Raw genomic sequence first — 17,117 nt, 5'->3', positions numbered from 1 at the left:
TATTATACAGTTTAAATGATGAAAAAAAGGAACAGCTGCTTAATGTCCATCAGCTTTTTTCTGTGTCCTGATACAGTATGATTGCACCTGGGAAATTTTTACACCTAGATGACTGATTTCATTTAAAAGCACAATATATATGAGATTGCTTATAGTTTAGCATAACTGTGTGGTAACACAATTGCATAGTGTCTGTAATTTTGTTTTCACGTGGATAAAATACTCTAATAGATGAGCACTCAGAATTGCACGAATAAAATCTGAGTGTTCAGAGTTTTTTCCTAGCATGACCACACACTTGAAAAAAAATATTACAGTTTCTGTTTCAGTATCAGCATTTATTAAAAGGAAAGATTAAAAAGAACTAAAAAGAAAAAACAATCACTTATCAAATAAAACTGTCGTATTCACATACTTTTTTTATGTGTTAAATGATTTATAGTCAAAGATGTGTTTATATTTTACTGGGAAAAAAAAGGAAACTAAGTATCTTGAAATATGAACAATTTTATGTCGTGACTTGGCATTCCGTCTGAAGGACTCATGGCGGGAGAATTTCATTTCTTGGCATTGTACATTTCTGCCTTTACTCCTTCTGCATATCTAAATATAAATGTCTTCCAGACAACCCTTATAAAAATAAGAAGGTGCCAGCTGGCACTTTCTGTGAAAGCACAAGCTCTGCTTTGATCTCCTATAGGATAAAACCATACATATAACTGCAGAGAACACGATTAATCATCATTATGTTTGTTATCCTTTCAGTAGGCTGGAAAGGGAAAAGCACTTTTGACACCCAGTTGATTTCGGTTATTATTGTAGGAACTGGAGGCACCTCGATCCCTGAAGGGACCTGGGCCCCGCTCCTGCTCATCAACAGGAGTGTTGTCCCCTCTTAGGGACACAGCTCTGCAGGACCTTGTAGATGGGCTCATCGGATAGTACCATTAATCAAAGAAACAGAAGTCAAACTGAGTATCTGTAGGCAGGTTTGAAATTTAAACCAAGGTAAAAGGGAAAATAGGATGGAGATATAATACTATTTTGCTTGGAATTTTATTTTGACTGTATTTTATTGTAATTACATCTAAACACACTACTATGCTGCTTCTATTATGCAAATGGGTAAACAGGCAAAGGAAAGGAAGAATACGCTTTGTGTTCCTTGGAAAGGAAACACAAAGAAACAGCGCGACCCTATGAAACTGCTCCTTTCCAGAGACCGTGGACAGCAAAAATAGTTTAATCAGCTAATGCCTGACTTCTAATTGACAGCAAACAATGCAGTTCCTAAAACATACACTTTAAGCTGAGTTAGCAAAGCAGCGCTGGTGATTTTCCGTGGGAAGATGTGCATTGTAAACTGATTTGGCTTTTGCTCCTTCTACGTTATTTCTCAGTCAGAACGATCTGAGCCATGGTGTTTCATCACCCTTGTGAGCAGAGATACAGAAGCTTGTTGTCAGTGCCTTTTATTTTTTCAGAGAGGCATGTGATAGCTGAGAAGTTTTAAAAAATGGCACATCTATATCTAGAGGGTATCTCTGTGTCAGCCTTGTATATTCAAAACAGGTTTTATTTATTGCTGTTGCTTCTTGACTTTAAACTCTCTGGAGTTATCTTTGCTTTTTCATCTTAAATACAAAGTTGAGTCTCTGAGTGGTTGAACACATCTGCACCTCTGCCTGAATCAAAGGGCAGAACACACTCCTGAGCTGAGCTGAGCTGTCAGAGATTGAGAAAATGGGCTGAAACCCCCCAAGATCCCCAACTCTTTAAAGACTCCACAATTCTTCAAACACTACTTGAGAAGCATTTAAAAGAAATTGGGTTCTTGGTCCATCCTGGGAGCAAGAGCGCATTTGGTAGGAGAGATACTGCAGGGCTTCACTTCATCTGGTTTGTGGGTCTGCGCATGACCGTGCTTAACTTCAGAAGAGAGGAGCCTAAAATGTGTAAAATATTTAAGAAAAAAAAATGATGTATTTTCTACTGCTGTAAAATGAACTGCAGATGGAAATAGGGCTGGTTCCTTATACACAGCATTCTTTCTCTAACTCCTCTCACCATAATTACAGACTAGAGTAAGCCATGTGTCCCTATTTCCAACATGACAATAAATGCTGAACTATTTAGTAAATTAAATATCCTATTTCTCACAGTCATCATCAATTTAATATTTATCCCTAAAAATCCTCTCATCGATGCACGTCACATTGATTTGCCGTCACTAGGACCTACTCTATGTGCAAGCTTAACTGAAGTTTGGGTTGTATCTGATGTGTAATTAAAGAATTATCATGAGACAAGCAGTGAGCATTTCTACCTGTGTCACAGCTGGTGGAATATAAATGCCAGAGCTGTCCTCTTGTACAGTGGCCCCTGACGGGGTTTATTTACACACAAGAAGCCTTAACAAGTAAATAAAGACAAAAAATCAGAGATAATCTTGTTAAACAAAGTGAACCACAAAAGATGCAGCTCAAATGGTTAGCAATAACACTGGTTTACTACCATTTACTGTTATCAGAGTCTGTTGTACTGTTCTTCTTGCATTGGTTTCTTAAACAAAGAAATACAGCTTTAACAGCTAAAACTGTAAATTTTGATCCTACTGAGAAAGTTGGAAAACCTTCAGCTGCCCAGTCACTGTAATGCAAATGTCTGCTATCCAAGTGGCTGGCTAAGGTTTACAGCCCAGATTATGGAAAGGATCAGACTAGTGGTCACAATCTGGACTTTAAAAAACAAATAAACGTGTGCCTGAGTCCATATGACCGTGGCTTTTCACAGAAATGGTGACATTTCCTTACATAGTCCAGCTGATCTATAGAAGTGCTCTCCTGGCATGGGATTCCTGCCCAACAGAAGCCACAAAACTCTCATTGTCACCAAGGCACAAAATATTTTGATTTTGCTTTGGGAGGGAGTCACAGGACAGGGGAAAAAAAAAAAAAAAGAAACAAAAATTATTGCAGCAAAGTGTAATAGAAGTGTCCCAAAAGAGGGGCATCAACCTAGCTGATGGAGTTTAGGATCAAGCAACAAAGGAATACAGAGAACTCAAAGTCAATCCATCTTATCCAATGTTATAGCTGATTTAAATTAATTTTAATGTTGTTTTTCTAAAACCTACTAGTATACACAATGTATCAAAATACCTCAAAAAGAAATTAAAATTATCTTCCTGGTCATAAACTAAGACAAATTCCAGTTCTCATCAGCAGCTGAAGTCCAGCAGAGCTTCTCTGGAGTTATTAATATCTTGTCACCAGCCAGACCATTGTTCATTAAATATTTATTAGCCATGTAGGAGATTTCAGCAGGGAAATACTGTGAACATTATGTTAAGCAGACAATACTTCAGCGTTGTCTCTTCTTCAGAAGGTTATTCTGTGATGTTCCTAGGCAGGCAGATTTACTCTGATGGAACATAGCTACTAAGGAACTGGTGAAAAAGTTAGACAAAAGGTAGTATCCATATTTTAATCTCTGATCAAACACACAGTTTTGGTATATAGGAAGCTGTGAGCATAAATATGCAATGACATTGTTTTGTGTTAACCCAAGACAACAGACTACAGCATCTTATCTCTAGAGATACAAGACACTCAGAGATGGATAATGATCTAGAGATACATGCAAACTTGAGGGTGGATAATAATATTCATCTCACATGCAGAGTTTCTACAAGTGGTGTTTGGGATTGTAATGTCACAGAAAGAGATGTGGTAAATTCTTCCAGGAAATTACCTGGGATTTTGATATTTTTGCTATCCGTTACTGTGCGGGTATAGAGCAATAGCAATTTAATAGTGCCCAACCCCACATCTGCTGGAAGTGCTTCAGAGGCTCCCAGAGTTGCCTCAGCCATCTGATCCCCTCCTTTTCCCAGCTGGGAGTACATAAGGATTGTCTGAGCTTGAGAAGAGCAGCCTGATTTCAGCACTAAGGATAATGGGGAATTTTGACTGGGAAAAAAAAAAAAAAAATTGGAAAACAATATAGTGGTTGAATATTGAGCCAGAGGTCTCTCATTCCATTGTAACGGGACAAAATTACTCAGTTATAAGGGGCACAACCTGGTTCTGACTTCATCAAAATACAAGCAAGGCTAATGAAAATTTGCTTTACTGCAGTCATGTTTTCCAGGTCAGGCTAATAAGAAAACATAATTGCAGAATTGTCAGGCTTTCAATAGGAAAAACATAAGTCCATCATATACTGTAATAGAGTATGAACTGATGGAGGTAGGGGATAGAGATCCATGTGGCAGCAAAGATGCAAGGGTTATTGATGTGTTAGAAACCATGGAAGCACCTGAGAATGGTCACATAGGAATTTGGGCTTCTTCCCCCAAAAGGTGGTGGGATCAATAGCCCAACTGAAGTGCATCTACACCAATGCACACAGCATGGGCAATAAACAGAAGAAGCTGGAAGCCATCATGCAGCAGGAAAACTGTGATATAGTCGCCATCACAGAAATGCGGTGGGATGACTTGCACAACTGGAGGGCTGCAACGGATGGCTATAAACTCTTCAGAAAGGATAGGCAAGGAAGGAGAGGTGGTGGGGTAGTCCTGTATGTTATGGAATGTTTTATTGTCTAGAGCTTAATGATGGTGATGATAGGGTCAAGTATTTATGGGTAAGAATCAGGGGGAAGGCCAACATGGCAGATACCATGGTGGCAGTCTGTTATAGCCCACCCAACTGGGATGAAGAGGCAGACAAAATATTCTATAAGCCACTGGGAGAAGTCTCAAACTCTCTAGCCCTTGTTCTCATGGGGGACTTCAACTTACCAGATGTCTGCTAGAAATACAATACAGCAGAGAGGAAACAGTCTAGGAGGCTCCTGGAGTGTGTGGAAGATAACTTCCTGGCACAGCTGATGAGTGAGCCAACAAGGGAAGGCGCCCCATTGGACCTGTTGTTTGCAAACAGAGAAGGACATGCGGGCGATGTGACAGTTGGAGGTTGTCTTGGGTATAGTGATCACAAAATGAGTTTTTGACTCTTTATCAATGATCTGGATGAGGGGATTGAGTGCATCCACAGTAAATTTGCAGACAACACCAAGCTGGGCAGGAGTGTTGATCTGCCTGAGGGTAGGAAGGCTCTACAGAGGGATCTGGACAGACTGGATCGACGAGCTGAGGCCAGTTGTATGAGGTTCAACAAGACTAAGTGTCTGATCCTGCAACTGAGTCACAACAACCCCATGCAAAGCTACAGGCTTGGGGAAGAGCAGCTGGAAAACTGCCCAGCGGAAAAGGACCTGCAGGTATTGGTCAACAGCCGGCTGAATATGAGCCACCAGTGTGCCCAGGTGGCCAAGAAAGCATCCTGGCTTGTATCAGAAATAATGTGGCCAGCAGGACTAGAGAAGTGATCATCCCCCTGTACTCAGCACTGGTGAGGCTGCATCTCGAATACTGTCTTCAGTTTTGGGCCCTTCACTACAAGAAGGACATTGAGATGCTGGAGTGTGCCCAAAGAAGGGCAACGGAGCTGGTGCAGGGTCTGGAGCACAGGGCTGGTGGGGAGCGGCTGAGGGAGCTGGGAGTGTTCAGCCTGGAGAAGAGGAGGCTGAGGGGAGACCTGATGGCTCTCTACAACTGCCTGACAGGAGGGTGCAGTGAGGTGGGTGTCAGTCTTTTCTCCCAAGTATCAAGTGATAGGGCAAGAAGAAATGGCCTCAAGTTGCACCAGGGGAGGTTTAGATTGGATACTAGGAAAAAATTCTTCACCAAAAGGGTCATCAAGCACTGGAACAGGCTGCCCAGGGAAGTGGTTGAGTCCCCATCTCTGGAGGTGTTTAAAAGATGTATAGATGTGGTGCTTAGGGACATGGTTTAGTGGTGGACTTGGCAGTGTCAGGTTAACGGTTGGACTTGATGATCTTAAAGGTCTTTTCCAACCTAAATGATTCTATGATTCTACATATCAACTGTGTGAGTCCAGAGGTATTTTCACCTGGAAGTTTATTTGCAAGGAATAAGAGCATAAGGGATTTTGACCATTCATTTTAATTATAATCTGTAAGAACTAAGGACACAAGTTAGGGAATTTGAGCCATCTCTTCCAGTGCCTAAAATGATGTTTTTAAATTCTTTCAGAATAAAATCAAACTGAAATATCCCTCAGGTCTCCCCTCTGGAACATGGTCTAGTACTGAATGTTTCAATCTCAAATCAGCATGAAAAATTAAAACGCTGATCTCTTCCATGGCCAGGCAGCTTAATGTTAAGCTCTAACTGCTTAATGGCATGGTTTGTGGTGTGCCACAGCCTCGTTTCTTCCCAGGGGACAGGCTACATGGCTCAGGTACCGCAGTCACATCTCTGCCATGACCATCCCCCAGCCAAAGCCATGCAGGAGCGATGGGGGCCAGCCCCGAGGGACAGTCCCCAACCCCCTCGAGGAGCTGTGCCATGCTGGCAGGCCTACACTTTATTTTAATTTTTGTCAGAGAAAAATCTTCAGGAAAGTATATTTCACCAAAAATTTATTTTCTGCTGAAAAATCAACCGACCAGCTCCTAAAGCCAATTTTCAAAACCATGGCTCATCCAGTAAGTCTGGACCATTTTTACGTGCAATATAGCGTTGAACGAACTTAGCCCTTCGGTGTGACATTTATCGAGAGCCTGTGCAAAGCTCTGCCCTTTGGTTACAGCAGCGGGACTGTGGGCAGCCTTCGCCATCCCCTGGAGAGCAAGATGGTCATGCGGGGAGAATCCCCTCCTGCCCCACTCAGGAGGCTTCAGGCTGTGTGTACACTCTTTATTTACAGGCCACAACATTTTAAGTGAGTGCTCACATTGCATAGGCTTCCTCTGAGCTTTTATGGTTTCATCCCCGTAGGGATTTCTTTGCTGTCAATTAACACCATGCATTTTCTGGAAGCTGTTAAATAAAGCCTTTTTTTTTTTTTCTTCCTACCTTGATGGATTTTGTTCAATAAACTGCTTTGTCTTGAGTAAAAGCACTGGTGGAGTACCCTGCACAGATTTGTCTTTACACACAGTTTACTATCACCAGGGAGACAGAGATATGCTAGGCTGGTGCCTAAATCCTGAGCGACAGCCTTAGAAATGGCACAAGCCAGAATGAAAGGTTCACGGTGCAAAATACCCTATTTTGGTTTCCTGTCAAATAGTCCCTTTTTGTTGCGCGAATGACACATTTCTTGCACTTGGTCTTATAATATTTTTATGCACAGGAATCACCATGGTTGCCTGCCTTCCCCTACAACTGGGATGATATTTTAGCTTTGCATGCATAATGCTCTCCTTCTCCCTTTTTCATCAAAACAATTATAGTAATGTAAAATGTCATGTCAGTAAGAAAAGTTTGCTGCTATTCTCCTGATTATGCAAAATTGCTTTTTCATCACTCTGTTTACCTCTGTTAAACCTAAGTTTCCAGCTATAATTGTTCCTTTGGGCTATCCGGAGAGGTGGATGCTGTGAAGCTGGCGGCTCACATCTCCTCCCTCCATGCCATTCTCACTCTGATCCCGGCATCTCCAGAGCCCGCAGAGGAAATCCCAGAGTGTTTTGCAGGTACAGAGAAGGTGACAGTGGGAAGTGGCTGTACCCCTCGGTCCCCCCACACCATGCACCCCCCACTACCACCACCGCCCCTTTCATTTTCCTGGGAAGAACAGGTAGCAGAAAGGAAATGATCATTTTTAATTTTCTAAATGTCAGACTTAGAAGGAAGGATAAACAATTCCAAATCTACAGTCCCAAGACTTTTTTTCAGAGGCAGGAAGGAAAGCCCTTAAAGTTTACCAGCAATAAAGTTGTAAAAAGTCATGAATTAACAAGATCATCTGATGATGGAGAGCCATAGATAACCTAAACCGACAGTCTACAACCCACTTTCTTTCTCTTCTATGCACACAAACATGTTTAATATGTGCTGTATGATTGCGATATTTTATTAGAACAGAAGAGTTTTGTCCATGTGGTCCTGTAATGAATTTGAAACATTATCGAGGATAACTCTTGTACAAGACAAATGGAGAAAGCTGGCTGGCTGAGGCTTTCTGCATTGATATAAATGTATTTTTACACTGTTGTTGGCTCAGTCTTAGGCTTTGCCATCTGTAGCAGAAAATATTTCATGTGAAGTAGGCTCTTGACTGTGGTTAGATAATAAAGGATTATACTGAAAAGGTTTGTCAGCAAATATCTGCAAGGCTGCTCCAACCAGCCTGTGTGGCAATGACTTCAGCGGACCTAGGGAGAGGGGATGGGGATTGCAAGCACCCCTGTTGCACACAATATGGCATAGCTACCTGTGGCAAGAGAAATACATAAAAGCTAATATTTAAGCTAGACTTTTTTTTTTTAATATCAAGCATGTAATTGAAAGAGCAGTCCTTTATACTTCTGATGATATTGGTTGCATCCAGCTATGTATTGGAATAAAAAGATAGCTGCAGTTTACTCAGTGAGGGCCCTATTTAGCATTCCCCGCTGCCATAAAAGTCCTATTGTCTCCAGCAGGAGCTTTGCCTGCCTAAAACAAAAGAAATTCTGAATAGGGACAGAAATAACCCAGCACAATAGCCAGGCCGTTCAGCACGCCCGCCTCACCCCCAGCCCTGACTCCTGCAGCCCCCCAGCCCCTGCCCGCGGCATCCCCACCAGCGGCACCCACAGCTCCCTGGGGACACCCACCAGGGCTGACCCCCGGCCTCGGGTTTTGGCAGCGGCGTGTCCAGCTGCCTGGTAATCACTGGGTTTGTTATCTGGTGGAAGGGACACATACCAATGAGCGTAAGGCTGGTGAGAAGGAGAGGATAAAAAGCTAAGAGAGGGAAACTGTTGCAGTTCCTGGGTTTGACTTTCCCTGTGTCGGCTGCTGCAGTGTGTACAAATCCCAAGGAAAAAAAAAAAAAATCAATAGGAAAAAAAAGACCATAATCTGAAAACATCTTATAGCTGAGAATAATCTATACAAATGTTACATTTAATCAAGCAGACACAATTCCTTCTCTTTATGGTAATTACCTCCAAAAGGAGGGATGTCATCACCTCTGCTATTTCAATTCTCTGAAGTAAAAATAAAGTAGTGATTTATCATCCTTATCTGGGTGTCCAATAAACAAAGGTGCACGCTTATTGTTTACTCTCGCTTTCCGAATGGTGATGGGATTTCCTTCGGAAGGTGCGAAAAAGAACCCGATTCAATTATCCTCCCAGTGAATTCAAAGAATCAGTACTCCCAGCATAATTTTAGTATATAGTTCTGGCGACCCGGGTAGAGGCTGTTCCAACAGGAGTCACAGCTAACGCGATGAACGTGTCAAGTTCCCCCATCCTGATGTATCGCACGCGGGCGCAGCAGGGATGTGATGGAAGGGGCCTGTCAGAGGGAGATGGATGGGAGTGCCTTGCACTCCAAACCCTGCCCCCGCCTCCTGATAAGAAACAAGAAAAAACATAAAAAACATAACTTAGTGATTTGCCGGGGAGTTTTTTTTAAGTCGCTCCATTTCAAGTCATACCATTCTCATTAAATCCGAATGCTTTCTTTTTAAAGAGGAAGGAAGGACAAAAAAATCACAAAGATTGCTGGAGAGTCAGCAGCTCCTCAGGTTGTTTGGAGTTTATTTGTTAATGCAACGTACGTGGATTAAGTAAGAGTATCTGTCATATACTACCGTTTAAATTCAACAAAAATGGTATTCTTCCAATTAAAACTGGAGATTTCGCCTGTTAAAAAATTAGTCTTTTGCTGTCCCTTCCTGACCTCAAGTTTTCAGTAAAAAATTTGGAGCCGAGCATTTTGTGTCAGTTGCAGGGAACCGATGCGGGAGGCGGATGCCTCCTCTCTCCAAGCCTGTAAAAATGCCCCAGCAGAAACCAGGTCCATCCCGCACCTCCCAGAAGCCCAAAATCCAGAGCCAGCGATGCCCCTGAGCCTCATGCTCGGGCGAGCCCCCGGCACGTGCTCTCCCCCGAGCTCCCAGACCCATTTCTCCGCTCCTTCGGGGCAGCCAAAACCTTCCAGAAAGTCAAAAGCAGAAAACCTCCCCCCCAACACCAGTCTCTCTCATACTGCTTTACGCTTTGGCACATGCCAGAATTTTTGGATGGGAGCTACTGTTTGATCCATCTGGCTCCATAGAAAAGTTTAATTGCACCGTGCGGTTCTGGGTACTGAAAGGCAGCTGGAGCATCTGCCAGCCTCGCTGGTGCCTAACTCAGAAAAGTATTTCCAGTATAGAAACATCAAGAGCAATAAGGATCATTTACCTTCATGAGAAGCCTACAGAGGATTGGCAATCACATCCTGATGGGAAAACAGAGGGGCAGGGATATCTGACCTACCTGGTAGGGAAGAACTAGTGCTTAGTCTCTAAAAGAGGTGACGGTACCAGTCCTTCAGCTTTCGGGTAAAAACCTTGGGAGTTTCCCTTCCACACCCCACTCACTTGGTAGTTGGGTTTTTGCACTGGTTGTTAGGAATTACTAGGAAAACCCTGCATATGCTTGCAAGCTGATTTTCAGCATTTCATGTATGAATTTAATTAACCCAGGCTGTTAAGAATAGTCCTAACTATACATATTGTGCAGTGAAGTCTTGTCTCCTTTCTCTGTGTCTACATTTAAATTAGCAGAAACTATATATAAAATGACACTGTGATTTTTCAGGCAGAAAAAAATATAAACTTTTTTTCGTAGTAAATAACATGACATAACTTTTTCATCTAGGGAGTTTGGTTTGTTGCACCAAAAAGCTCCCCCGCTTGCAGGTGCTCTGACCAAAAAAATCAGCAACTCAAAGGGGCAAAGCTCAGTACAGGTAAGAACTTCAGCCAAAATGTTCTTTTATGATAAGTCTTGTTGCAATAATGTACGGCGGCACATTCTGTAGATTTAAGATGCTGTTTGTAAGCCTGTAAAACATCCTTATATACAGCATATTCTTTAATGGAGAAAGCTACTTTCTGACAAATACGCGAAGCCGTATCATTTATTTCAATTCCCCGATTCCATCTCAGCAGCTTAAAAACAGCAGAACGCACTAAATTTTAGTTGTGGTAATTACAGTAATACCAGTTTTTTCCACACACAAGAAATTATGTTCTGGAACATAACTGTAACCATGAGGCTGCGTCCCCATATTCCATCTCTCCTGCAGTTGTAAGAACTAATGTGGGTCACAGTATGTTTCCTATACATTATAAAAGCAGGTCTAATAACCCTTTTTTTTCTTTTCCCCAGTTCTGTATACTTTATCACTGTAGATTAATATTAAGGTCTTACAATGAACGTCAAGGTAGGATATTAAGCAGAATTAATGAAATTCATGAGCAGATTTTTGCCTTAAGAAAAAAAAAAAATCCCAAACCTTTGCCTATTTTACTTCTCATTCATTTTTTATTTTGTCTTCCTGGAATTATAAAATTGGCTACCAAGGAGATTTGTAGAAATGAATTGATAGAACTGGGATGAGAATTTTTGTAGGTTTTTCTGATGATTTAATTAAATTTTATATATAATAATAGATATTATATGATATAATTATGTAGTCATAATTTCATGTGTTTTTTTCCTGACAAGAAGAGCTTTTGTAGTCCACAGTATTCTTTTTTTTTTTTTTTTCTTTTTAAGACTATGGCAGTCAGCTATTAAAACAGATGCTTCAAACACTGTGCTGGGCTGACTGCCAGCCGCTTTTCCATGATTCTACTGACTTCCGTAGGGCTACACCAACATATACCAACATTATGAGAAAAGGACAGTGATTCCACCTGACCAAGCCTCACTCATGAGCTTTTATGTAATTAAAGGGTATTCGAATAGGAAGCTGCAGGTTCAGGTAAGGCCATTTCTGTCATCTTCTATTGCGCACCTTTCTGCTGCATTACGCAGGTGACAGAAATATCATCTTAAATATGACCGCGTGCCTCAGAATAACACCAGGAGCATTTACCTGACATACACGTAACTGTATTAAAATGCCCGGGATAATTTTGGTACAGATAAAATCATCTGGAGTTCAAGAAGTCGGGATTAGTCACAGACACAAGCTCTATCATCAAACATCATCTTGAGTTTCGAAAGACCTTCAGCAAATTGCACTAGGCTTTTCAGTGATCTTCAAGCAAAAAAAAAACTACTCTAAATGCAGTTTTGGTTGTTTCTTGAGGGGTGTTTGTCAAGAAAATACAGGTTGAACACTACTGTTAATCATATCCTCTACGTTTGTGTTGCCAGACCTCCAAGAATAGAAAGCCAGCAGCTAGCTGTTCGGGGCTGGAGGTTATTGGGGAGATTATTAAATCTTTTTCTGTCTTTTCCCAATGGCTTTAAAAGCAATGTCAATGCTCCAGGTTTCCCTGGCACACAGAGGTCACATTTAAGCCTGGTTTGCAGTTCCACATACAAGCCACAGGAGAGAAAAGTGAAAAGCAAATCTCAGGGGGGTATGAAGCCACGTGAAGCAAATGGCAAAGTCCCTGGGGAACTGAACTGTTTTGCTTAGCAGAGAGTATAATTTCGTGGCATAAATGCTGCAAAAGGCAGCAGGTGATCCCATTGGTAGACATGCCATCCTCTTCACAGGTCAAGATTTATGGCAGGTGCTGGATACGCTAATGGTTATTGCCCTTCTGCATGGTTCAGCATGGAGCAAGTTCCTCCAGCTCACCCAGGCACCTGGGCACCACTTTCATATCCCCATTTCTCCTTCCCTTTCTTACCTCAAGCTATTCCTTCACTCCTCTCCTCTCCCACAAACCTTAGTCACAGGGACACCCCAAACACCACCTTCCCACAAAAAACAAAGCAAAGTTTTCACTTGGGTTTTGGGTTTTTTTTCCTGCCTTTTATTCTCAACAGTGAAATCTAACTTTTATTTCTCCTGTGTTGAGCTGGCGAAGAGCCTTCAAGAAACCATCCCACAAACCAAAACGCTCTGCATTGCACTCCTCTTTATTCTTCTTCTTTCCAGTCTGACTCCTTACAAAGGTCACACAACCCAGTAGTTTCCAACATCTTAATCATTGCCTGCAATCCCGGGAGAGCTACTTTCACTGGAGTTTTTTCCTGCAAAAGTTGGCATGAGCAGGAACACCCAGGCAGACCCAAGCAGCCAACCGTAGCCTTCAGGGCTGTCCATGCTACTGAGCTCACCTCCTCCACAGAGTGTTCAATGGCACCAAAGGGCATCCCAGAGCTCTTTCCTTGGGAAAGAGAGGCAATGTATAGAAAAAAATGCTTATTTTCTTATTAACACCTGTTTTCTTTATCCAACTACCACATGCTGTGCTGGTTAAAGTGACCCAACCATGCATATTTCTTTTCAATGATCGAAAAAAATACAGATACCTCACAAAAATATAAACTTAAGTGCATTTTAGCAGGGATGTCTCAAAGGCTTTTAACCTGCAGATGAGCCATAGCCTATCAACCATCCTCCTTTAACATCCAGACCACCCCAGCAGAGCAGGAGATGCCTGAGAACATCACAGGAGCTTTGCTCTCATGTTCTTGGGCACCTGCAAACACGGGCAGTGCATTGCACGCCCTGAGACCCTCACCCAGAAACCTCAGCACTAGGAAGATGTGGGGGAAAGTAATGTCTTCTGTACTTCCTGTGTGTGATAGCACTTAAATAAAGTAAAAAAAAAAAAGTTTACCTACATCTCTTCAAAATACAAAACTGATGCAAGCCCTGACACTATTCTCCTGTTAGGTATGACTTTTTCGGGAAAAGTCCCTGAACACATTGCTGTGATTACAGGTCTCGAGGCTTTGCCTCCATGTGACGAGTCTCAAAACCTTGAAGTTAAAAATGTTTCTCATAGCCCCCTCGATTTAGTTCAATAGAATAGTTCCGTTTCACTCGTAATTGAGTTGTCAGCTTGCAAAAAGACTTTCTGTGTTAATATCGCTGCATTTGATTAAAGCCACAATATTGCACGGGACTTGGCCACAAATGGGGCAGTGGCTCTGACTGACGGTCGTGCTGATGTGTTCATGTTCACAGCTTTTTACATGCTCTGACAGCGCTGGCCGGCCAAGGAGGAAAACACAACCAAAGGGGTGGACAAAATTTTCTTCTTCTTCTGCCATTACTTATGTTCATGGAAGTTGCAGACCGAGCTTTTAGCAAGCAGAGCAGCCCACATGTATGAACTTGTGAGGATGCTGCATCTGCCATTAAGTTCCATATTACCATATAAATCTGTTGTTCTCCCAGAAAGTCATTTAATTGTAAATCTTATTGCTTAACTTTCAATAAGTAACATGTTATTCCTAATACTTCACGGTGGGTGATGTCAAATAGAAACATGACAATGATTCATTCCTCCTTTCTTCGGGCAGTGGCGGTGATTTTAGGGTGATTCTAATTAATAAGAAACATTCACAGCTCATTTGTAGTTGCTCACAGTATACATTTTGTAAGGGGGAAGCTGATGCCACAAACAAAACTTGAAATCCTCACCGGGCAAAGTCAAGGAGATGTTGATCAACCCCATAGTGCTCTGCCACACTCTCTACCCATGCAGAAAACTTGTTCCTCTTGCCAGCAGCTCCCAGCTTAAAAAATATTAATATTCATCAGAACTGCCACACTTGTCTGCTAAAATTAATCAGTACATCATAATTAGCCAGAGCTTTGCACATTTTAGCACACATTTTAATAATTCACAGAGAGCGACCTGAAGAATTTGAAGCCAAAAAAAGGAAGACACCAAAGGCTGCGTTTAAAGTGTGACATTTTGGCATGTAGAGACAGACAAGTCCAAAATGTGAATTCTTAAAGGCAGTGCTTTTTCACAGGCTCCCGAAGGGCTGAGGCTGGAAGGGAGCGCTGGAGGTCCCCTTGCCCACTCCCTGCTCATGCAGAGTGTCGCCAGTGGGTGATTTAGAACGCTTAAGGAACACAGAGCCACCCAGACCAGGCTGCCCGGGGCCACGTCCAGGTGGCTTGTGAATATCTCCACGGATGGAGAAACCACAGTAGGACTGAAAGACCTCCCCAGATTTGGTCCCCACTGCTGTCCCTTCTCAGCCAGGCAGCTCTTTCACAGCTCACCTACCTTTACCTACATCCAGATCACGCACATTTCCATGACCTCTGAGCAACAGCTCCACTACAGGTAACGATTCTGTTGTTCAGTAACAATTCAATCCAGCTGCAGCTATGCATTTCTCTCCCTCCCACTTCTTGCTTCTCTCCCCCATGGTCACCCTGCAGAATTGAATGGTGCTGTGAACATCCCTGAGGCTCGTGCTGTAGCACCCTCTCATCCGCCCTGTGCAATGGATGCCAATGCCATTCCCTGAAACCCAGGTACCTTTTGCCACCTCAGGGAGGCCATGCTTATCGTGTGCAAGCACTTCACTTTTATTTAATAAAGTTCCTTAGTCAAAGTGAATTGTTTTACCATCACAAAAATCTTTCCAACTTATTTGCAGCCACACCTTTTCACAGCATCTCCATTTATCCACCCCCCCAGACTCAATACCATTCATATGGGACTTGCAAATCTGCAGGAAACTTTGCACCAGACAATTTTTTTTTCCAAATTTCCAAAGGTGATACCTCTGCCTGCCACCACCAGTGATAACCAACCTCCACGGCCTCCTGCTCAAGCACCCAAAAGCCGGTTCCCCCGCCGCCCCCCAGCACGGGGCCGTCGCTCCCCCGCACGCGCACGTTGCCAGCTCTAATGAGCTGCAGTTGGCTCCCGCTCCGCTGGGATGGACGGGCTCCACCGCAGAGAAAAGCCAGTTCGCTGCTCATAAACCTTCCAGCTGGATCCTTCTAGAAAAAGGCAGTGAAGGGAGTCACACTACCAAGGATTTTTTCACCGTCTGCCCTTTCTGCCTTCTTGCATTTGCCCATCGTTACTTCAGCTTTCAAAGTAGAAAACCGGATTATTTATGCTTTAGCTACGGTTTGATGCAGAGGATATGGACTTCTCCTGGTGCTGTGCACACAACAAATGGAGTAAATTAATGGGTAATTCCCATTATTCGGCTGCAAACTGATTCTGGAATGTGAAATAGATGAGTTGATTACTAGACTGATGAACAGAAAGAAAGGCTGATGCAATATTTTAGAATAAAGCAGGCTTACAATGAAATATTCTTTGGCAACTAAATTTTCCCCAAAGGAGACCGGACTGGACTTACCTTTGCTGGTTAGCACTGACGTTAGCTGGTTTTGTCCCACCATTCTCTGCAGATGTTGAGGGGGAACAGAGTGTATTGATGCACCTGTGAACTCCAAAATTTTGATTCTGTCAGAAAGTCCACTGAGCAAAAACTACATTATCTCACCAGCGCTCATGGAGGTATCCTTACCGACGCTGTCTGAGGGTGTTGTCCTGGGAGACGGAAATTCATATGAACAGATTCTTGTAGGAAAGTATAAAAATCTAACCTGCTGGAGAGTCTAAACTGTTAACATTTTCATTTCTTCATTTCTGGAATGTTATCTTTTTACCTCTTTTTCAAATAGTGAGAAAAACAATATTAACTTGTCATTACTCATAATAAAATCTCACACTGACAACTTTATGTGACATCCCTTAATCTTTTTGCTTGAAAACAAACTCTAACTTTTGCTTATCTGTAAGTAGATTAATGTTTTCAAACGTCGCCATCCATCAGGAGTTTTTCAAACTTGCAACATCTGCGACTGCATATCTAAAACAGCACAAAAGCGAGATTAAAAAGTAGTCCGTAAATATGGGGAGAGAACTAGGCACTTCTGAAAACTTTCTTCTTTCCCTTTGAGGCATCTATTTTCAAGCCATTCAGGGGTAATCCTGCTTCGCTGTCGGGAAGATCAGAGCTGCCTTCTCTCTGATAGAGAATTGCCCCAGGTAGTTTGGGATGTGGAAACAGATTAGCTGCGTGGATAAAGTATGCTCAGCCCTCACTTGAGTATGATTGTACGATAATGGCATGTTTTGGCACTTCTGACACCTGAGTTGTTTCATTAAGATAACATTTGAATTCAAGTAACTTCGACCATTCCATTCAGTGTATTATTTACTTCCTAGTTAGAGCTGACACAGATCGCAGCAAGTCGGGTTGTTACTGCATCATTTTGCAATTACTTCTCTCGA

The sequence above is a fragment of the Pelecanus crispus genome, chromosome 9 (assembly GCF_030463565.1).
Source record: "Pelecanus crispus isolate bPelCri1 chromosome 9, bPelCri1.pri, whole genome shotgun sequence".
NCBI lineage: Eukaryota > Metazoa > Chordata > Aves > Pelecaniformes > Pelecanidae > Pelecanus > Pelecanus crispus.
This window is presented reverse-complemented; position numbering follows the sequence as displayed.